Consider the following 23,507-nt stretch of genomic DNA (forward strand, 5'->3'; position numbering starts at 1 on the left):
ACAACAGTTTTTCCGTCGTATAACAGGAATAACTACAACCAGTGTGAAAGTGATGGTCATTTCTACGTTCCCGACTACCTAGGCTTCACTATAGGGCGTTGCTCCACCACATCGAATAGCTACGGAGTTAGAAGTCAACGCCAGAAGCATAAAATACAATATAAGTACAACAACTTTTCCATCGTATAAAATGAATAAATGCATACAGTGTGAAAGTAATTGTCATTTCTACGTTCCGGGCAACCTAGGCTTCTCTCTATGGCGTTGTTCCACCAGATCGAATTCTTAGGCCCTAAGAAGTCAACGCCAGGGGCATAAAATACAATATAAATACAACAGTTTTTCCATCGTATAAAACGAATAATTGCAACCAGTGTGGTAATGGCCGTTTCTACGTCCCGGGCAGCCTAGGCTACACTCTAGCGCGCTGCTCCACCAGATCAAATAGTTAGGCCCTAAGAAGTCAACGCCAGAGGCATAAAATACAATATAAATACAACAGTCTTTCCATCGTATAAAACGAATAATAGCAACCAGTGTGGAGGTAATAGTCTTTTCTACATTCCGGGCAACCCAGGCTACACTCCAGGGCGGTGCCCCACCAGTTCAAATAGTTAGGGCCTAAGAAGTCAACGCCAGAAGCATAAAATACAATAAAAATACAACGGTTTTTCCATCGTATAAAACGAATAATTGCATCCAGTGTGAAAGTAATGGTCTTTTCTACGTTCCGGGCAACCCAGGCTACACTCTAGGGCGGTGCTCCACCAGATCAAATAGTTAGGGCCTAAGAAGTCAACGGCAGAAGCATAAAATACAATAAAAATACAACGGTTTTTGCATCGTATAAAACGAATAATTGCAACCAGTGTGAAGGTAATGGTCTTTTCTACGCTCCGGACAACCTAGACTACACTCTAGGGCGGTGCTCCACCAGATCAAATAGTTAGGGCCTAAGAAGTCAACGCCAGAAGCATAAAATACAATATAAATACAGCAACTTTTCCATCCTATAAAATGAATAATTGCAAACAGCGTGAAAGTAATGGTCATTTCTACATTCCGTGCAACATAGGCTCCACTCTAGGGCGTTGCTCCACCAGATCGAATAGTTAGGGCCTAAGAAGTCAACGCCAGAAGCATAAATTGCAATAAAAATACAACGGCTTTTTCCATCGTATAAAACGAATAATTGCAACCAGTGTGAAGGTAATGGTCTTTTCTACGTTCCGGGCAACCTAGGCTTCAGTCGAGGTCGTTGTTCCACCAGATCGAACAGTTAGGGCCTAAGAAGTCAACGCCAGAAGCATAAAATACACTAAAAATACAACAGTTTTTCCGTCGTATAACAGGAATAACTACAACCAGTGTGAAAGTGATGGTCATTTCTACGTTCCGGGCAACCTAGACTTCACTCCGTTGCGTTGGTCCACCAGATCGAATTGTTAGGGCCTTAGAAGTCAACGGAGTAGCATAAAATACAAAATAAATACAACAGTTTTACCATCGTATAAAACGAATAATTGCAACCAGTGTGGTAATGGCCGTTTCTACGTGCCGGGCAGCCTAGGCTACACTCTAGCGCGCTGGTCCACCACATCAAATAGTTAGGCCCTAAGAAGTCAACGCCAGAGGCATAAAATACAATATAAATACAACAGTCTTTCCATCGTATAAAACGAATAATAGCAACCAGTGTGGAGGTAATAGTCTTTTCTACGTTCCGGGCAACCCACGCTACACTCTAGGGCGGTGCCCCACCAGATCAAATAGTTAGGGCCTAAGATGTCAACGCCAGAAGCATAAAATACAATAAAAATACAACGGTTTTTCCATCGTATAAAACGAATAATTGCATCCAGTGTGAAAGTAATGGTCTTTTCTACGTTCCGGGCAGCCTAGGCTTCACTCTAGGGCGTTGCTCCGCCAGATGGAATAGTTAGGGCCTAAGAAGTCAACGCCAGAAGCACCAAATACAAAATAAATACACCAGTTTTTCCATCGTATAAAACGAATAATTGCAGCCACTGTGAAAGTAATGGTCGTTTCTACGTTCCGGGCAACCTAGGCTTCACCCTACGGCGTTGTTGCACAAGTTCGAATAGTGAGGGCCAATGCAGTGAACGCCAGAAGCATAAGATACAATATAAATACAACAGTTTTTCCATCGTATAAAACGAGTAATTGCATCCAGTATGAAAGTTATGGTCATTTATACTTTCCGGGCAGCCTAGGCTTCACTCTAGGGCGCTGCACCACCAGATCGAATAGCTAGGGACTTAGAATTCAACGCTAGAAGCATAAAATACAATACAAATACAATTGTTTTATCTTCGTATAACAGGAATAATTGGAAACAGTGTGAAAGTAATGGTCATTTCTACGTTCCGGGCAACCTAGGCTTCACTCTAGCAAGTTGCTCCACCACATCTAATAGCTACGGCCTTAGAAGTCAAAGCCAGAAGCATAGAATACAATATAACTACAACAGCTTTGCCATCGTATAAAATGAATAATTGCAAACAGTATGGAAGTAATGGTCATTTCCGCGTTCCGAGCAATCTTGGCTTCACTCTAGGGCGTTGCTCCACCAGATCGCACAGTTAGGGCCTTAGAAGTCAACGCCCGAAGCATAAAATACAAAATAAGTAGAACAGTTTTTCCATTGTATAAAACGAATAATTGGTACCAGTGTGAAAGTTATGGTCATTTCTACGTTCAGGTCAACCTAGGCTTCACCGTAGGGCGTTGTTCCACCACATGGAATACTTAGGGCCTAAGAAGTCAATGCCAGAATCATAAAATACCATATAAATACAACAGCGTTTCCATCGTATAAAACGAATAATTGCAACCAGTGTGAAAGTTATGGCTACTTCTACGTTCCGGACAACCTAGGCTTCACTCTAGGGCGTTGCTCCACCAGATCGAATAGTTAGGGCCTAAGAAGTCAACGCCAGAAGCATAAAATACAATATAAATACAACAGCTTTTCCATCGTATAAAACGAATAATTGCAAACATTGTGAAAGTAATGGTCATTTCTATGTTCCGGGCAACCTAGGCGTCACTCTAGGGCGTTGCTCTACCAGATCGAATAGTTAGGGCCTTAGAAGTAAACGCCAGAAGCGTAAAATACAATATAAATACCACAGGTTTTCCATCACATATAGTGTATATTTGCAAACAGTGTGAAAGTTATGGTTACTTTTACGTTCCGGACAACCTAGGCTTCACTCTAGGGCGTTGCTCCACCAGATCGAATAGTTAGGGACTTAGAATTCAACGCCACAAGGATAAAATACAATATAAGTACAACAGTTTTTTCATCGTATAAAATGAATAATTGCAAACATTGTGAAAGTTATGGTCATTTCTACCTTCTGGGCAACCTATGCTTCACCCTAGGGCGTTGCTCCACCAGATTGAATAGTTAGGGCCTCAGAACTCAACTCCCGATGCATAAAATGCACTAAAAATACAACAGCTTTTCCATCGTATAACATGAGTAATTCCAATCAGTTTGAAAGTGATGGTCATTTCTACGTTCCGGGCAGCCTAGGCTTCACTCTAGGGCGTTGTTACACCAGTCCGAATAGTTAGGGCCTAAGAAGTCAACGCCAGAAGAATAAAATACAACATAAGTACAACAGTTTTTCCATCGTATAAAATGAATAATTGCAGACATTGTGAAAGTAATGGTCATTTCTACGTTCCGGGCTACCTAGGCTTCACTCTAGGGCGTTCCTCCACCAGATCGAATAGCTACGACCTTAGAAGTCAAAGCCAGAAGCTGAAAATACAATAAAAATGCAACAGTTTTTCCATCGTATAGAATGACTAATTTCAACCAGTGCGAAAGTAATGATCATTTCGACGTTTCGCGCATCCTAGACTTAACTCTGAGGCGTTGCTCCACTATCTCGAATAGCTACGGACTTAGAAGTCAACGCCTGAAGCATAAAATACAATAAAAATACAACAGTTTTTTCATCGTATAACAGGAATAACAGCAACAAGCGTGATGGTAATGGTCATTTCAACGTTCCGGGCAATCTAGGCTTCACCCTAGGGCGTTGCTCCACCAGATCGAATAGCTAGGGACTTAGAATTCAACGCCAGAAGGATAAAATACAATATAAGTACAACAGTTTTTTCATCGTATAAAATGAATAATTACAGACATTGTGAAAGTAATGGTCATTCCTACGTTCCGGGAAACCTAGGCTTCACTCTAGGGCGTTGCTCAACCAGATCGAATAGTTAGGGCGTAAGAAGTCAACGCCAGAAGTATAAAATACAAAACAAATACAACAGTTTTTCCATCGTATAAAACGAATAATTGCAACCAGTGTGACAGTTATGGTCATTTCTACGTTCCGGGCTACCTAGGCTTCACTATAGGGCGTTGCTCCACCACATCGAATAGCTAAGGAGTTAGAAGTCAACGCCAGAAGCATAAAATACAATATAAGTACAACATCTTTTCCATCGTATAAAATGAATAAATGCATCCAGTGTGAAAGTAATGGCCATTTCTACGTTCCGGGCAACCTAGGCTTCACTCTAGGACGATGCTCCACCAGATCGAATAGTTAGGGCCTTTGAAGTCATCGCCCGAAGCATGAAATACAATATAAGTACAACAGTTTTTCCATCGTATAAAACGAAAAATTGCATCCAGTGTGAAAGTAATGGCCATTTCTGCGTTCCGGGCAACCTAGGCTTCACTCTAGGGCATTGCTCCACCAGATCGAATACCTAGGGACTTAGAAGTCAACGCCAGAAGCATAAAATGCAATAAAAGTGCAACAGTTTTTCATCGTATAACGGGAATAATTGCAAGCAGCCTGAAAGTAATGGTCATTTCTACATTCCGTGCAACCTAGGCTCCACTCTAGGGCGTTGCTCCACCAGATCGACTAGTTAGGGCCTAAGAAGTCAACGCCAGAAGCATAAATTACAATAAAAATACAACGGTTTTTCATCGTATAAAACGAATAATTGCAACCAGAGTGAAGGTAATGGTCTTTTCTACGTTCCGGGCAACCTAGGCTTCAGTCGAGGTCGTTGTTCCACCAGATCGAACAGTTAGGGCCTAAGAAGTCAACGCAAGAAGCATAAAATACACTAAAAATACAACAGTTTTTCCATCGTATAAAACGAATAATTGCAAACAGTGAGAAAGTTATGGTCATTTCTATTTTCAAGGCAACCTAGGCTTTACTATAGGGCGTTGCTCCACCACATCGAATAGCTACGGAGTTAGAAGTGAACGCCAGAAGCATAAAATACAATGTAAATACAACAACCCTTCCATCGTATATAATGAATAATTGCACACAGTCTGAAAGTAATGGTCATTTCTACATTCCGTGCAACCTAGGCTCCACTCTAGGGCGTTGCTCCACCAGATCGAATAGTTAGGGCCTAAGAAGTCAACGCCAGAAGCATAAAATACACTAAAGATACAACAGTTTTTCCGTCGTATAACAGGAATAATTGCAACCAGTGTGAAGGTAATGGTCACTTCTACGTTCCGGGCAATCTAGGCTTCACTCTAGGGCGTTGCTCCACCAGATCGAATACCTAGGGACTTAGAAGTCAACGCCAGAAGCATAAAATGCAATAAAGATACAACAGTTTTTCCATCGTATGACAGGAATAACTGCAACCAGTGTGAAAGTCATGGTCATTTCTACGTTCCGGGCAACTTAGGCTTGACTCTAGGGCGTTGCTCCACCAGATCGAATAGTCAGGGCTTTAGAAGTCAACGCCAGAAGCATAAAATACAATATAAATACAACAGTTTTTCCGTCGTATAACAGGAATAATTGCAACCAGTGAGAAGGTAATGGTCACTTCTACGTTCCGGGCAATCTAGGCTTCACTCTAGGGCGTTGCTCCAACAGATCGAATACCTAGGGACTTAGAAGTCAACGCCAGAAGCATAAAATGCAATAAAGATACAACAGTTTTTCCATCGTATGACAGGAATAACTGCAACCAGTGTGAAAGTCATGGTCATTTCTACGTTCCGGGCTGCCTAGGCTTCACTACAGGGCGTCGTTCCAGCAGATCGAATTGTTAGGCCCTAAGAAGACAACGCCTGTGGCATAAAATACAATATAAATACAACAGTTTTTCCAACGTATAAAACGAATAATTGCAACCAGTGTGAAAGTTATGGTCATTTCTACGTTCCGGGCTACCTAGGCATCACCATAGGGCGTTGCTCCACCACATCGAATAGCTAAGGAGTTAGAAGTCAACGCCAGAAGCATAAAATACAATATAAATACAATAACTTTTCCATCGTATAAAATGAATAATTGCAAACAGTGTGAAAGTAATGGTCATTTCTACATTCCGTGCAACCTAGGCTCCACTCTAGGGCGTTGCTCCACCACATCGAATAACTACGGCCTTAGAAGCCAACGTCAGAAGCATAAAATACAATATAAATACAACAGCTTTTCCAGCGTATAAATTGAATAATTGCAATCAGTGTGAAAGTAATGTTCATTTCTACGTTCCGGGCAACTTAGGCTTGACTCTAGGGCGTTGCTCCACCAGATCGAATAGTCAGGGCTCTAGAAGTCAACGCCAGAAGCATAAAATACAATATAAATACAACAGTTTTTCCATCGTATAAAACGAATAATTGCGACCAGTGTGAAAGTTATGGTCATTTCTACGTTCCGGGCTACCTAGGCTTCACTATAGGGCGTTGCTCCACCACATCGAATAGCTACGGAGTTAGAAGTCAACGCCAGAAGCATAAAATACAATATAAGTACAACAACTTTTCCATCGTATAAAATGAATAATTGCAAACAGTGTGAAAGTAATGGTCATTTCTACATTCCGTGCAACCTAGGCTCCACTCTAGGGCGTTGCTCCACCAGATCGAATAGTTAGGGCCTAAGAAGTCAACGCCAGAAGTATAAAATACAAAAGAAATACAACAGTTTTTCAATCGTATAAAACGAATAATTGCAACCAGTGAGAAAGTTATGGTCATTTCTACGTTCCCGTCCACCTAGGCTTCACTATAGGGCGTTGCTTCACCACATCGAATAGCTACGGAGTTAGAAGTCAACGCCAGAAGCATAAAATACACTATAAGTACAACAACATTTCCACCGTATAAAATGAATAAATGCAAACAGTGTGAAAGTAATTGTCATTTCTACGTTCCGGGCAACCTAGGCTTCACTCTAGGACGTCGCTCCACCAGATCGAATAGTTAGGGCCTTTGAAGTCGACGCCCGAAGCATAAAATACAATAAAGATACAACAGTTTTTCCATCGTATAACAGGATTAACTGCAACCAGTGCGAAAGTGATGGTCATTTCTACGTTCCGGGCAACCTAGGCTTCACTCTATGGCGTTGTTCCACCAGATCGAATTGTTAGGCCCTAAGAAGTCAACGCCAGTGGCATAAAATACAATATAAATACAACAACTTTTCCATCGTATAAAATGAATAATTGCAAACAGTGTGAAAGAAATGGTCATTTCTACATTCCGTGCAACCTAGGCTCCACTCTAGGGCGTTGCTCCACCACATCGAATAACTACGGCCTTAGAAGCCAACGTCAGTAGCATAAAATACAATATAAATACAGCAGCTTTTCCGGCGTATAAATTGAATAATTGCAAACAGTGCGAAAGTAACGTTCATTTCTACGTTCCGGGCAACTTAGGCTTGACTGTAGGGCGTTGCTCCACCAGATCGAATAGTCAGGGCTTTAGAAGTCAACGCCAGAAGCATAAAATACAATACAAATACAACAGTTTTTCCATCGTATAAAACGAATAATTGCACCCAGTGTGAAAGTTATGGTCATTTCTACGTTCCGGGGTACCTAGGCTTCAGCCTATGGCGTTGTTCCACCAGATCGAATTGTTAGGCCCTAAGATGTCAACGCCAGGGGCATAAAATACAATATAAATACAACAGTTTTTCCATCGTATAAAACGAATAATTGCATCCAGTGTGAAAGTAATGGCCACTTCTACGTTCCGGGCAACCTAGGCTTCACTCTAGGACGTTGCTCCACCAGATCGAATAGTTAGGGCCTTTGAAGTCAACGCCCGAAGCATGAAATACAATATAAATACAACAGTTTTTCCATCGTATAAAACGAATAATTGCATCCAGTGTGAAAGTAATGGCCATTTCTACATTCCGAGCAACCTAGGCTTCACTCTATGGCGTTGTTCCACCAGATCCAATTGTTAGGGCCTTAGAAGTCAACGCCAGAAGTATAAAATACAAAACAAATACAACAGTTTTTCCATCGTATAAAACCAATAATTGCAACCATTGTGACAGTTATGATCATTTCTACGTTCCGGGCTACCTAGGCTTCACTATAGGGCGTTGCTCCACCACATCGAATAGCTAAGGAGTTAGAAGTCAACGCCAGAAGCATAAAATACAATATAAGTACAACAACTTTTCCATCGTATAAAATGAATAAATGCATACAGTGTGAAAGTAATTGTCATTTCTACGTTCCGGGCAACCTAGGCTTCTCTCTATGGCGTTGTTCCACCAGATCGAATTCTTAGGCCCTAAGAAGTCAACGCCAGGGGCATAAAATACAATATAAATACAACAGTTTTTCCATCGTATAAAACGAATAATTGCAACCAGTGTGGTAATGGCCGTTTCTACGTCCCGGGCAGCCTAGGCTACACTCTAGCGCGCTGCTCCACCAGATCAAATAGTTAGGCCCTAAGAAGTCAACGCCAGAGGCATAAAATACAATATAAATACAACAGTCTTTCCATCGTATAAAACGAATAATAGCAACCAGTGTGGAGGTAATAGTCTTTTCTACATTCCGGGCAACCCAGGCTACACTCCAGGGCGGTGCCCCACCAGATCAAATAGTTAGGGCCTAAGAAGTCAACGCCAGAAGCATAAAATACAATAAAAATACAACGGTTTTTCCATCGTATAAAACGAATAATTGCATCCAGTGTGAAAGTAATGGTCTTTTCTACGTTCCGGGCAACCCAGGCTACACTCTAGGGCGGTGCTCCACCAGATCAAATAGTTAGGGCCTAAGAAGTCAACGGCAGAAGCATAAAATACAATAAAAATACAACGGTTTTTGCATCGTATAAAACGAATAATTGCAACCAGTGTGAAAGTTATGGTCATTTCTTCATTCCGAGCAACCTAGGCTTCACTCTAAGGCGTTGCTCCAACAGATCGAATAGTTAGGGCATTAGAAGTCAACGCCAGAAGCATAAAATACAATATAAATACAACAGCTTTTCCATCGTATAAAACGAGTAATTGCAACCAGTGTGAAAGTTATGGTCATTTCTACGTTCCGAGCACCCTATGCGTCACTCTGGGGCGTTGTTCCACCACATCTAATAGCTACGGCCTTTGAAGTCAACCCCAGATGAATAAAATACAGTAAAGGTGCTACAGCTTTTCCATCGTACAAAACGAATAATTGCAACCAGTGTGAAAGTTATTGTCATTTCTACTTTCCGGGCAACCTAGGCTTCACCCTAGGGCGTCGCTCCAACAGATTGAATAGTTAGGAGCTTAGAAGTCAATGCCCGAAGCATAAAATGCAATAAAAATACAACAGTTTTTCCATCATATAACAGGAATATTTGCAAACAGATTGAAAGTGATGGTCATTTCTACGTTCCGGGCAACCTAGGCTTCACTCTAGGGCGTTGCTCCACCAGATCAAACAGTTAGGGTCTTAGAAGCCCACGCCCGAAGCATTAAATACAAAATAAATAGAACAGTTTTTCCATCGTATAAAACGAATAATTGCAACCAGTATGAAAGTTAACGTCATTTCTACTTCCCGGGCAACATAGGCTTCACCCTAGGGCGTTGTTCCACCAGATCGAATAGTTAGGGCCTAAGAAGTCAACGCCAGAAGCATAAAATACAATAAAGATGCAACAGTTGTTCCATCGCATAACAGGAATAACTGCAAACAGTGTGAAGGTACAGGTCATTTCTACGTTCCTGTCAACCTAGGTTTCACTCTAGGGCGTTGCTCCACCAAATCGAACAGCTAGGGCCTTAGAAGTCAACGCCAGAAGCATAAAATACAATAAAGATGCAAAAGTTTTTCCATCGTATAACAGGAATAACTACAAACAGTATGAAAGCACTTGTCATTTCTACGTACCGGGTAACCTAGGTTTCACCCTAGGGCGTTGTTCCACCAGATCGAATAGTTAGGGCCTAAGAAGTGAACGCCAGAAGCATAAAATACAATATAAATACAACAGCTTTTCCATTGTATAACAGGAATAATTGCAACCAGTGTGAAAGTGATGGTCATTTCTACGATCCGGGTAATCCAGGTTTCACTCTAGGGCATTACTCCACCACATCGAATAGCTACGGCCGTAGAAGTCAACGACTGAAGCATAAAATGCAATAAAAGTACAACAGTTTTTTCATCTTATAACAGGATCAATTGCAGCAAGCGTGAAGGTAATGGTCATTTCTACGTTCCGGGCACCCTAGGCATCACTCTTGGGCGTTGTTCCACCAGATGGAATAGTTAGGGCCTAAGAAGTCAACGCCAGAAGCATAAAATACGATATAAATGCAACAGCTTTTCCATCGTAGAAAACGAATAATGGCAACCAGTGTGAAAGTTATGGTCATTTCTACGTTCCGCGCAACCTGGGCTTTACTCTAGGGCGCTGTTCCACCAGATGGAATAGTTAGGGCCTAAGAAGTCAACGCCAGAAGCATAAAATACGATATAAATACAACAGCTGTTCCATCGTATAAAACAAGTAATTGCAACCAGTGTGAAAGTTATGGTCATTTCAACGTTCCGGGCTACCTAGGCTTCACCCTAGGCCGTTGTTCCACCAGATCGAATAGTTAGGGCCTAAGAAGTGAACGCCAGAAGCATAAAATGCAATAAAAATACAACAGTTTTTCCATCGTATAGCAGGAATAATTTGCAACCAGTGTGATAGTAGTGGTCATTTCTGCGTTCCGGGCAACCCAGGTTTCACTCCAGGGCGTTGCTCCACCAGATCGAATAGTTACGGCCTAAGAAGTCAACGCCAGAAGCATAAAATACGATAAAGATGCAACAGTTCTTCCATCGTATAAAACGAATAGTTGCAATCAGTGTGAAAGTTATGGTCATTTCTACATTCCGAGCAACCTAGGCTTCACTCTAGGGCGCTGCTCCACCAGATCGAATAGTTAGGTCCCTAGAAGTCAACGCCCGAAGCATAAAATACGATATAAATACAACAGCTTTTCCATCGTATAAAAAGAATAATTGCAAACAGTGTGAAAGTAATGGTCATTTCTACGTTCCGGGCAACCTAGGCTTCACTCTAGGGCGTTGCTCGACCAGATCGAATAGTTAGGGCCTTAGAAGTCAACGCCCGAAGCTTAAAATACAAAATAAATAAAACAGTTTTTCCATCGTATAAAACGAAAAATTGCTACCAGTGTGAAAGTTATGGTTATTTCTACGTTCCGCGCAATCTGGGCTTTACCCTAGGGCGTTGTTCCACCAGATGGAATAGTTAGGGCCTAAGAAGTCAACGCCAGAAGCATAAAGAACGATATAAATACAACAGCTTTTCCATCGTATAAAACGAATAATTGCAACCAGTGTGGAAGTTATGGTCATTTCTACGTTTTGGGCAACCTAGGCTTCACTCTAGGGCGGTGCTCCCCCAAATCGAATAGCTAGGGCCTTAGAAGTGAACGCCAGAAGCATAAAATAAAATAAAGATGCAAAAGTTTTTCCATCGTATAACAGGAATAACTGCAAACAGTATGAAAGTACTGGACATTTCTACGTTCCGGGTAACCTAGGTTTCACTCTATGGCGTTGCTCCACCAGATCGAATAGCTAGCGACTTAGAATTCAACGCCATAAGAATAAAATACAATATACGTACCACAGTTTTTCCATCGTATAAAATGAAAAATTGCAACCAGTGTGAAAGTTATGGTCATTTCTGCATTCCGAGCAACCCAGGCTTCACTCTAGGCCGTTGCTCCACCAGATCGAATAGTTAGGGCCTTAGAAGTCAACGCCCGAAGCATTAAATACAAAATAAATATAACAGTTTTTCCATCGTATAAAACGAATAATAGAAACCAGTGTGAAAGTTATGGTCATTTCTACGTTCCGGGCAACCGAGGCTTCACTCTGGGGCATTGCTCGACCAGATCGAATAGCTAGGGCCTTAGGAGTCAACGCCCGAAGCATAAAATACTAAATAAATAGAACAGTTTTTCCATCGTATAAAACGAATAATTGCTACCATTGTGAAAGTTATGGTCATTGCTACGTTCCGCGCAACCTACCCTTCACCCTAGGGCGTTGCTCCACCAGATCGAATAGTTACGGCCTTAGAAGTCAGCGCCAGAAGCATAAAATACATTAAAGATGCAACAGTTTTTCCATCGTTTAACAGGAATAACTGCAACCAGTGTGAATGCACTGGTCATTTCTACGTTCCGGATAACCTAGGTTTCACTGTCGGGCGTTGCTCCACCAGATCGAAATGTTAGGGCCTAAGAAGTCAACGCCAGAAGCATAAAATACGATATAAATACAACAGCTGTTCCATCGTATAGCAGGAATAATTTGCAACCAGTGTGATAGTAGTGGTCATTTCTACGTTCCGGGCAACCCAGGTTTCACTCCAGGGCGTTGCTCCACCAGATCGAATAGTTACGGCCTAAGAAGTCAACGCCAGAAGCATAAAATACGATAAAGATGCTACAGTTTTTCCATCGTATAAAACGAATAATTGCAATCAGTGTGAAAGTTATGGTCATTTCTACTTTCCGAGCATCCTAGGTTTCACCCTAGGGCGTTGCTCCAACAGATTGAATAGTTAGGGCCTTAGAAGTCAACGCCCGAAGCATAAAATACAAAACAAATAGAACGGTTTTACCATTGTATAAAACGAATAATTGCTACGAGTGTAAAACCTATGGTCATTTCTACGTTCCGGGCAACCTAGGCTTCACTCCAGGGCGTTGCTCCACCAGATCGAATAGTTAGGTCCTTAGAAGTCAACGCCAGAAGCATAAAATACGATATAAATACAACAGCTTTTCAATCGTATAAAAGGAATAATTGCAAACAGTGTGATAGTAGTGGTCATTTCTACGTTCCGGGTAACCTAGGTTTCACTCTAGGGCGTTGCTCCACCAGATCGAATAGTTAGGTCCTTAGAAATCAACGCCAGAAGCATAAAATACGATATAAATACAACAGCTGTTCCATCGTATAAAAGGAATAATTGCAAACAGTGTGAAGGTAATGGTCATTTCTACGTTCTTGGCAACCTAGGCTTCACTCTACGGCGTTGTTCCACCAGATCGAATAGTTAGGGCCTAAGAAGTCCACACCAGAAGAATAAAATACAATAAAAATACAACAGACTTTCCATCCTATAAGAGGAATAATTGCAACCAGTGTGAAAGTGATGGTCATTTCCACGTTCCAGGCAACCTAGGCTTCACTCTAGGGCGTTGTTCCACAAGATCGAATAGTTAGTGCCTAAGTAGACAACGCCAGAAGCATAAAATACGATATAAATACAACAGCTGTTCCATCGTATAAAACAAGTAATTGCAACCAGTGTGAAAGTTATGGTCATTTCAACGTTCCGGGCTACCTAGGCTTCACCCTAGGCCGTTGTCCCACCAGATCGAATATTTAGGGCCTAAGAAGTGAACGCCAGAAGCATAAAATACGATAAAGATGCTACAGTTTTTCCATCGTATAAAACGAATAATTGCAATCAGTGTGAAAGTTATGGTCATTTCTACGTTTTGGGCAACCTAGGCTTCACTCTAGGGCGGTGCTCCCCCAAATCGAATAGCTAGGGCCTTAGAAGTGAACGCCAGAAGCATAAAATAAAATAAAGATGCAAAAGTTTTTCCATCGTATAACAGGAATAACTGCAAACAGTATGAAAGTACTGGACATTTCTACGTTCCGGGTAACCTAGGTTTCACTCTAGGGCGTTGCTCCACCAGATCGAATAGTTAGGTCCTTAGAAGTCAACGCCAGAAGCATAAAATACGATATAAATACAACAGCTGTTCCATCGTATAGCAGGAATAATTTGCAACCAGTGTGATAGTAGTGGTCATTTCTACGTTCCGGGCAACCCAGGTTTCACTCCAGGGCGTTGCTCCACCTGATCGAATAGTTACGGCCTAAGAAGTCAACGCCAGAAGCATAAAATACGATAAAGATGCTACAGTTTTTCCATCGTATAAAACGAATAATTGCAATCAGTGTGAAAGTTATGGTCATTTCTACTTTCCGAGCATCCTAGGCTTCACCCTAGGGCGTTGCTCCAACAGATTGAATAGTTAGGGCCTTAGAAGTCAACGCCCGAAGCATAAAATACAAAATAAATAGAACGGTTTTACCATTGTATAAAACGAATAATTGCTACGAGTGTAAAAGCTATGGTCATTTCTACGTTCCGGGCAACCTAGGCTTCACTCCAGGGCGTTGCTCCACCAGATCGAATAGTTAGGTCCTTAGAAGTCAACGCCAGAAGCATAAAATACGATATAAATACAACAGCTTTTCCATCGTATAAAAGGAATAATTGCAAACAGTGTGATAGTAGTGGTCATTTCTACGTTCCGGGTAACCTAGGTTTCACTCTAGGGCGTTGCTCCGCCAGATCGAATAGTTGCGGCCTAAGAAGTCAACGCCAGAAGCATAAAATACGATAAAGATTCAACAGTTTTTCCATCGTATAAAACGAATAATTGCAATCAGTGTGAAAGTTATGGTCATTTCTACTTTCCGAGCATCCTAGGCTTCACCCTAGGGCCTTGCTCCAACAGATTGAATAGTTAGGGCCTTAGAAGTCAACGCCCGAAGCATAAAATACAAAATAAATAGAACGGTTTTACCATTGTATAAAACGAATAATTGCTACGAGTGTAAAACCTATGGTCATTTCTACGTTCCGGGCAACCTAGGCTTCACTCCAGGGCGTTGCTCCACCAGATCGAATAGTTAGGTCCTTAGAAGTCAACGCCAGGAGCATAAAATGCGATATAAATACAACAGCTTTTCCATCGTATAAAAGGAATAATTGCAAACAGTGTGATAGTAGTGGTCATTTCTACGTTCCGGGTAACCTAGGTTTCACTCTAGGGCGTTGCTCCACCAGATCGAATAGTTACGGCCTAAGAAGTCAACGCCAGAAGCATAAAATACGATAAAGATGCAACAGTTTTTCCATCCTATAAAACGAATAATTGCAATCAGTGTGAAAGTTATGGTCATTTCTACATTCCGAGCAACCGAGGCTTCACTCTAGGGCGTTGCTCCACCAGATCGAATAGTTAGGTCCTTAGAAATCAACGCCAGAAGCATAAAATACGATATAAATACAACAGCTGTTCCATCGTATAAAAGGAATAATTGCAACCAGTGTGAAGGTAACGGTATGTTCTACGTTCCGGGCAACCTAGGCTTCACTCTAGGGCGTTGCTCCACCAGATCGAATAGTTAGGGCCTTAGAAGTCAACGCCCGAAGCATAAAATGCAAAATAAATAGAACAGTTGTTCCATTGTATAAAACGAATAACTGCAACCAGTGTGAAAGTACTGGTCATTTCTATGTTCCGGGCAACCTAGGCTTCACACTAGGGCATTGCTCCACCAGATTGAATAGTTAGGGCCTTAGAAATCAACGCCAGAAGCATAAAATACAGTAAAGATGCAACAGTTTTTCCATTGTTTAACAGGAATAACTGCAACCAGTGTGAATGTACTGGTCATTTCTACATTCCGGGCAACCTAGGCGTCACTCTAGGGCGTTGCTCCACCACATCTAATAGCTACGGCCTTAGATGTCAACGCCAGAGGCGTAAAATACAATACAAATACAACAGCTTTTCCATCGTACAAAATGAATAATAGCAAACAGTGTGAAAGTAATTGTCATTTCTACGTTCCGGGCATACTAGGCTTCACTCTAGGTCGTTGCTCCACCAGATCAAATAGCTAGCGACTTAGAATAAAACGCCAGAAGCATAGAATACAATAAAAATACAACAGTTTTTCCATCGTATAACAGGAATAATTGCAACCAGTGTGAATGTGATGGTCATTTCTGCGTTCCGGGCAACCTAGGTTTCACTCTAGGGCGTTGCTCCACCAGGTCGAATAGTTAGGGCCTAAGAAGTCAACGCCAGAAGCATAAAATACAATATAAATACAACAGCTTTTACATCGTATAAAACGAGTAATTGCAACCAGTGTGGAAGTTATTGTCATTTCTACGTTCCGGGCAACCGAGGCTTCACTCTGGGGCATTGCTCGACCAGATCGAATAGCTAGGGCCTTAGAAGTCAACGCCCGAAGCATAAAATACAAAATAAATAGAACAGTTTTTCCATCGTATAAAACGAATAATTGCTACCATTGTGAAAGTTATGGTCATTGCTACGTTCCGCGCAACCTACCCTTCACCCTAGGGCGTTGCTCCACCAGATCGAATGGTTACGGCCTTAGAAGTCAGCGCCAGAAGCATAAAATACATTAAAGATGCAACAGTTTTTCCATCGTTTAACAGGAATAACTGCAACCAGTGTGAATGCACTGGTCATTTCTAAGTTCCGGATAACCTAGGTTTCACTGTCGGGCGTTGCTCCACCAGATCGAAATGTTAGGGCCTAAGAAGTCAACGCCCGAAGCATAAAATACGATATAAATACAACAGCATTTCCATCGTATTAAATGAATAATTGCAAACAGTGTGAAAGTAGTGGTCATTTCTACGTTCCGGGCAACCTAGGCTTCACTGTATGGCGTTCTTCCACCACATCGAATAGCTACGGCCTCAGAAGTCCACGCCTGAAGCATAAAATACAATAAAAATACAACAGTCTTTTCATCGTATAACAGGAATAATTGCAACAAACGTGAAAGTAATGACCATTTCGGCGTTTCGGGCATCCTAGACTTAACTCTGAGGCATTGCTCCACCAGATCGAATATTTAGGGCCTTAGAAGTCAACGCCAGAAGCATAAAGTACAATATAAATACAACAGTTTTTCGATCGTATAAAACGAATAATTGCAACCAGTATGCAACTTATGGTCATTTCTACATTCCGAGCAACCTAGGCTTCACTCTAGGGCGTTGCACCACCAGATCGAATAGTTAGGTCCTTAGAAGTCAACGCCAGAAGCATAAAATACGATATAAATACAACAGCTGTTCCATCGTATAGCAGGAATAATTTGCAACCAGTGTGATAGTAGTGGTCATTTCTACGTTCCGGGCAACCCAGGTTTCACTCCAGGGTGTTGCTCCACCTGATCGAATAGTTACGGCCTAAGAAGTCAACGCCAGAAGCATAAAATACGATAAAGATGCTACAGTTTTTCCATCGTATAAAACGAATAATTGCAATCAGTGTGAAAGTTATGGTCATTTCTACTTTCCGAGCATCCTAGGCTTCACCCTAGGGCGTTGCTCCAACAGATTGAATAGTTAGGGCCTTAGAAGTCAACGCCCGAAGCATAAAATACAAAATAAATAGAACGGTTTTACCATTGTATAAAACGAATAATTGCTACGAGTGTAAAAGCTATGGTCATTTCTACGTTCCGGGCAACCTAGGCTTCACTCCAGGGCGTTGCTCCACCAGATCGAATAGTTAGGTCCTTAGAAGTCAACGCCAGGAGCATAATATACGATATAAATACAACAGCTTTTCCATCGTATAAAAGGAATAATTGCAAACAGTGTGATAGTAGTGGTCATTTCTACGTTCCGGGTAACCTAGGTTTCACTCTAGGGCGTTGCTCCACCAGATCGAATAGTTACGGCCTAAGAAGTCAACGCCAGAAGCATAAAATACGATAAAGATGCAACAGTTTTTCCATCCTATAAAACGAATAATTGCAATCAGTGTGAAAGTTATGGTCATTTCTACATTCCGAGCAACCGAGGCTTCACTCTAGGGCGTTGCTCCACCAGATCGAATAGTTAGGTTCTTAGAAATCAACGCCAGAAGCATAAAATACGATATAAATACAACAGCTGTTCCATCGTATAAAAGGAATAATTGCAAACAGTGTGAAGGTAATGGTCATTTCTACGTTCCGGGCAACCTAGGCTTCACTCTACGGCGTTGTTCCACCAGATCGAATAGTTAGGGCCTAAGAAGTCAACACCAGAAGAATAAAATACAATAAATATACAACAGACTTTCCATCCTATAAGAGGAATAATTGCAACCCGTGTGAAAGTGATGGTCATTTCTACGTTCCAGGCAACCTAGGCTTCACTCTAGGGCGTTGTTCCACAAGATCGAATAGTTAGTGCCTAAGTAGACAACGCCAGAAGCATAAAATACAATATAAATAGAACAGTTTTTCCATTGTATAAAGCGAATAATTGCTACCAGTGTGAAAGTTATGGTCATTTCTACGTTCCGCGCAACCTGGGCTTTACTCTAGGGCGCTGTTCCACCAGATGGAATAGTTAGGGCCTAAGAAGTCAACGCCAGAAGCATAAAATACGATATAAATACAACAGCTGTTCCATCGTATAAAACAAGTAATTGCAACCAGTGTGAAAGTTATGGTCATTTCAACGTTCCGGGCTACCTAGGCTTCACCCTAGGCCGTTGTTCCACCAGATCGAATAGTTAGGGCCTAAGAAGTGAACGCCAGAAGCATAAAATGCAATAAAAATACAACAGTTTTTCCATCGTATAGCAGGAATAATTTGCAACCAGTGTGATAGTAGTGGTCATTTCTGCGTTCCGGGCAACCCAGGTTTCACTCCAGGGCGTTGCTCCACCAGATCGAATAGTTACGGCCTAAGAAGTCAACGCCAGAAGCATAAAATACGATAAAGATGCAACAGTTTTTCCATCGTATAAAACGAATAGTTGCAATCAGTGTGAAAGTTATGGTCATTTCTACATTCCGAGCAACCTAGGCTTCACTCTAGGGCGCTACTCCACCAGATCGAATAGTTAGGTCCCTAGAAGTCAACGCCCGAAGCATAAAATACGATATAAATACAACAGCTTTTCCATCGTATAAAAGGAATAATTGCAAACAGTGTGAAAGTAATGGTCATTTCTACGTTCCGGGCAACCTAGGCTTCACTCTAGGGCGTTGCTCCACCAGATCGAATAGTTAGGGCCTTAGAAGTCAACGCCCGAAGCTTAAAATACAAAATAAATAAAACAGTTTTTCCATCGTATAAAACGAAAAATTGCTACCAGTGTGAAAGTTATGGTCATTTCTACGTTCCGCGCAATCTGGGCTTTACCCTAGGGCGTTGTTCCACCAGATGGAATAGTTAGGGCCTAAGAAGTCAACGCCAGAAGCATAAAGAACGATATAAATACAACAGCTTTTCCATCGTATAAAACGAATAAATGCAACCAGTGTGGAAGTTATGGTCATTTCTACGTTCTGGGCAACCTAGGCTTCACTCTAGGGCGGTGCTCCGCCAAATCGAATAGCTAGGGCCTTAGAAGTCAACGCCAGAAGCATAAAATACAATAAAGATGCAAAAGTTTTTCCATCGTATAAAAGGAATAACTGCAAACAGTATGAAAGTACTGGACATTTCTACGTTCCGGGTAACCTAGGTTTCACTCTAGGGCGTTGCTCCACCAGATCGAATAGTTACGGCCTAAGAAGTCAACGCCAGAAGCATAAAATACGATATAAATACAACAGCTTTTCCAACGTATAAAAGGAATAATTGCAAACAGTGTGATAGTAGTGGTCATTTCTACGTTCCGGGTAACCTAGGTTTCACTCTAGGGCGTTGCTCCACCAGATCGAATAGTTAGGTCCTTAGAAATCAACGCCAGAAGCATAAAATACGATATAAATACAACAGCTGTTCCATCGTATAAAAGGAATAATTGCAAACAGTGTGAAGGTAATGGTCATTTCTACGTTCTGGGCAACCTAGGCTTTACTCTACGGCGTTGTTCCAGCAGATCGAATAGTTAGGGCCTAAGAAGTCAACACCAGAAGAATAAAATACAATAAAAATACAACAGACTTTCCATCCTATAAGAGGAATAATTGCACCCCGTGTGAAAGTGATGGTCATTTCTACGTTCCAGGCAACCTAGGCTTCATTCTAGGGCGTTGTTCCACAAGATCGAATAGTTAGTGCCTAAGTAGACAACGCCAGAAGCATAAAATACAATATAAATAGAACAGTTTTTCCATTGTATAAAGCGAATAATTGCTACCAGTGTGAAAGTTATGGTCATTTCAACGTTCCGGGCTACCTAGGCTTCACCCTAGGCCGTTGTTCCACCAGATCGAATATTTAGGGCCTAAGAAGTGAACGCCAGAAGCATAAAATGCAATAAAAATACAACAGTTTTTCCATCGTATAGCAGGAATAATTTGCAACCAGTGTGATAGTAGTGGTCATTTCTGCGTTCCGGGCAACACAGGTTTCACTCCAGGGCGTTGCTCCACCAGATCGAATAGTTACGGCCTAAGAAGTCAACGCCAGAAGCATAAAATACGATAAAGATGCAACAGTTTTTCCATCGTATAAAACGAAAAATTGCTACCAGTGTGAAAGTTATGGTCATTTCTACGTTCCGCGCAATCTGGGCTTTACCCTAGGGCGTTGTTCCACCAGATGGAATAGTTAGGGCCTAAGAAGTCAACGCCAGAAGCATAAAGAACGATATAAATACAATAGCTTTTCCATCGTATAAAACGAATAATTGCAACCAGTGTGGAAGTTATGGTCATTTCTACGTTCTGGGCAACCTAGGCTTCACTCTAGGGCGGTGCTCCGCCAAATCGAATAGCTAGGGCCTTAGAAGTCAACGCCAGAAGCATAAAATACAATAAAGATGCAAAAGTTTTTCCATCGTATAAAAGGAATAACTGCAAACAGTATGAAAGTACTGGACATTTCTGCATTCCGAGCAACCCAGGCTTCACTCTAGGGCGTTGATCCACCTGATCGAATGGTTAGGGCCTTAGAAGTCAACGCCCGAAGCATAAAATACAATATAAATACAACAGTTTTTCCACCATATAAAACGAATAATTACAACCAGTATGAAAGTTATGGTCATTTCTACTTTCCGGGCAACCTAGGCTTCACCCTAGGGCGTTGCACGAACAGATTGAATAGTTAGGTCCTCAGAAGTCAACGCCCGAAGTATAAAATGCAAAATAAATAGAGCAGTTTTTCCATCGTATAAAACGAATAGTTGCTACCGGTGTGAAAGTTATGGTCATTTCTACGTTCCGGGCTACCTATGCTTCACTCTAGGGCGGTGCTCTACCAGATTAAATAGTTAGGGCGTAAGAAGTCAACGCCAGAAGCATAAAATACAATATAAATATAACATTCTTTCCATCGTATAAAACGAAAGATAGCAACCAGTGTGAAAGTTATGGTCCTTTCTACGTTCCAGGCAATCTAGGCTTCACTCTAGGGCGTTGCTCCACAACATCGAATAGCTACGGCCTTAGAAGTCAACGCCTGAAGCAAAAAATGCAATAAAAATGCAACAGATTTTTCATCGTATAACAGGAATAATTGCAACAAGCGTGAAGGTAATGATCATTTCTACGTTCCGGGCAACCTAGGCTTCACTCTAGGGCATTGCTCCACCAGATCGAATAGTTAGGGCCTTAGAAGTCAACGCCCGAAGCATAAAACTCAATAAAGGTGTAACAGTTTTTCCATCGCGTAACTGGAATAATTGCAAACAGTGTGAAACCAATGGTCATTTCTACGTTCCGGGCAACCTAGGCTTCACCATAGGGCGTTGTTCCACCAGATGGAATAGCTGGGGCCTAAGATCTCAACGCCAGAAGCATAAAATACGATATAAATACAGCAGCTTTTCCATCGTATAAAACGAATAATGGCAAGCAGTGTGAAAGTTATGGTCATTTCCACGTTCCGGGCAACCTAGGCTACACCCTAATGCGTTGCTACACCAGATCGAATAGTTAGGGCCTTAGAAGTCATCGCCTGAAGCATACAATACAATAAAAATACAACAGTTTTACCATCGTATAACAGGAATAATTGCAACGATTGTGAAAGTTATGGTCACTTCTACGTTCCGGGCAACCTAGGCTTCACTCTAGGGCGTTGCTCCACCAGATCAAACAGTTAGGGTATTAGAAGCCAACGCCCGAAGCATTAAATACAAAATAAATAGAACAGTTTTTCCATCGTATAAAACGAATAATTGCAACCAGTATGAAAGTTAACGTCATTTCTACTTCCCGGGCAACATAGGCTTCACCCTAGGGCGTTGCTCCAACAGATTGAATAGTTAGGGCCTTAGAAGTCAACGCCGGAAGCATAAAATACAATATAAATACAACAGTTTTTCCATCGTATAAAACGAATAATTGCAACCAGTACGAAACTTATGGTCATTTCTACTTTCCGAACAACTTAGGCTTCACCCTAGGGCGTTGCTCCAACAGATTGAATAGTTAGGGCCTTAGAAGTCAATGCCCGAAGCATAAAATGAAATAACAATACAATAGCTTTTCCATTGTATAGCAGGAACAATTGCAACAAGTGTGAAAGTGATGGTCATTTCTACGATCCGGGTAACCCAGGTTTCACTCTAGGGCATTACTCCACCACATCGAATAGCTACGGCCGTAGAAGTCAACGACTGAAGCATAAAATGCAATAAAAGTACAACAGCTTTTTCATCGTATAACAGGAATAATTGCAGCAAGCGTGAAGGTAATGGTCATTTCTACGTTCCGGGCACCCTAGGCATCACTCTTGGGCGTTGTTCCACCAAATGGAACAGTTAGGGCCTAAGAAGTCAACGCCAGAAGCATAAAATACAATAAAGATGCAACAGTTGTTCCATCGTATAACAGGATTAACTGCAAACAGTGTGAAAGTACAGGTCATTTCTACGTTCCTGGCAACCTAGGTTTCACTCTAGGGCGTTGCTCCACCAAATCGAATAGCTAGGGCCTTAGAAGTCAACGCCAGAAGTATAAAATACAATAAAGATGCAAAAGTTTTTCCATCGTATAACAGGAATAACTGCAAACAGTATGAAAGCACTTGTCATTTCTACGTACCGGGCAACCTAGGCTTCACTCTAGGGCGTTGCTCCACCAGATCGAATAGTTAGGGCCTTAGAAGTCAACGCCCGAAGCATAAAATGCAAAATAAATAGAACAGTTGTTCCATTGTATAAAACGAATAACTGCAACCAGTGTGAAAGTACTGGTCATTTCTATGTTCCGGGCAACCTAGGCTTCACGCTAGGGCATTGCTCCACCAGATCGAATAGTTAGGGCCTTAGAAGTCAACGCCCGAAGCATAAAACGCAATAAAGGTGCAACAGTTTTTCCATCGTGTAACAGGAATAATTGCAAACAGTGTGAAAGTAATGGTCATTTCAACGTTCCGGGTAACCTAGGCGACACTCTAGGGCGTTACTCCA

This window comes from Calliopsis andreniformis, unplaced genomic scaffold (assembly GCF_051401765.1).
Source record: "Calliopsis andreniformis isolate RMS-2024a unplaced genomic scaffold, iyCalAndr_principal scaffold0002, whole genome shotgun sequence".
NCBI classification, from domain to species: domain Eukaryota; kingdom Metazoa; phylum Arthropoda; class Insecta; order Hymenoptera; family Andrenidae; genus Calliopsis; species Calliopsis andreniformis.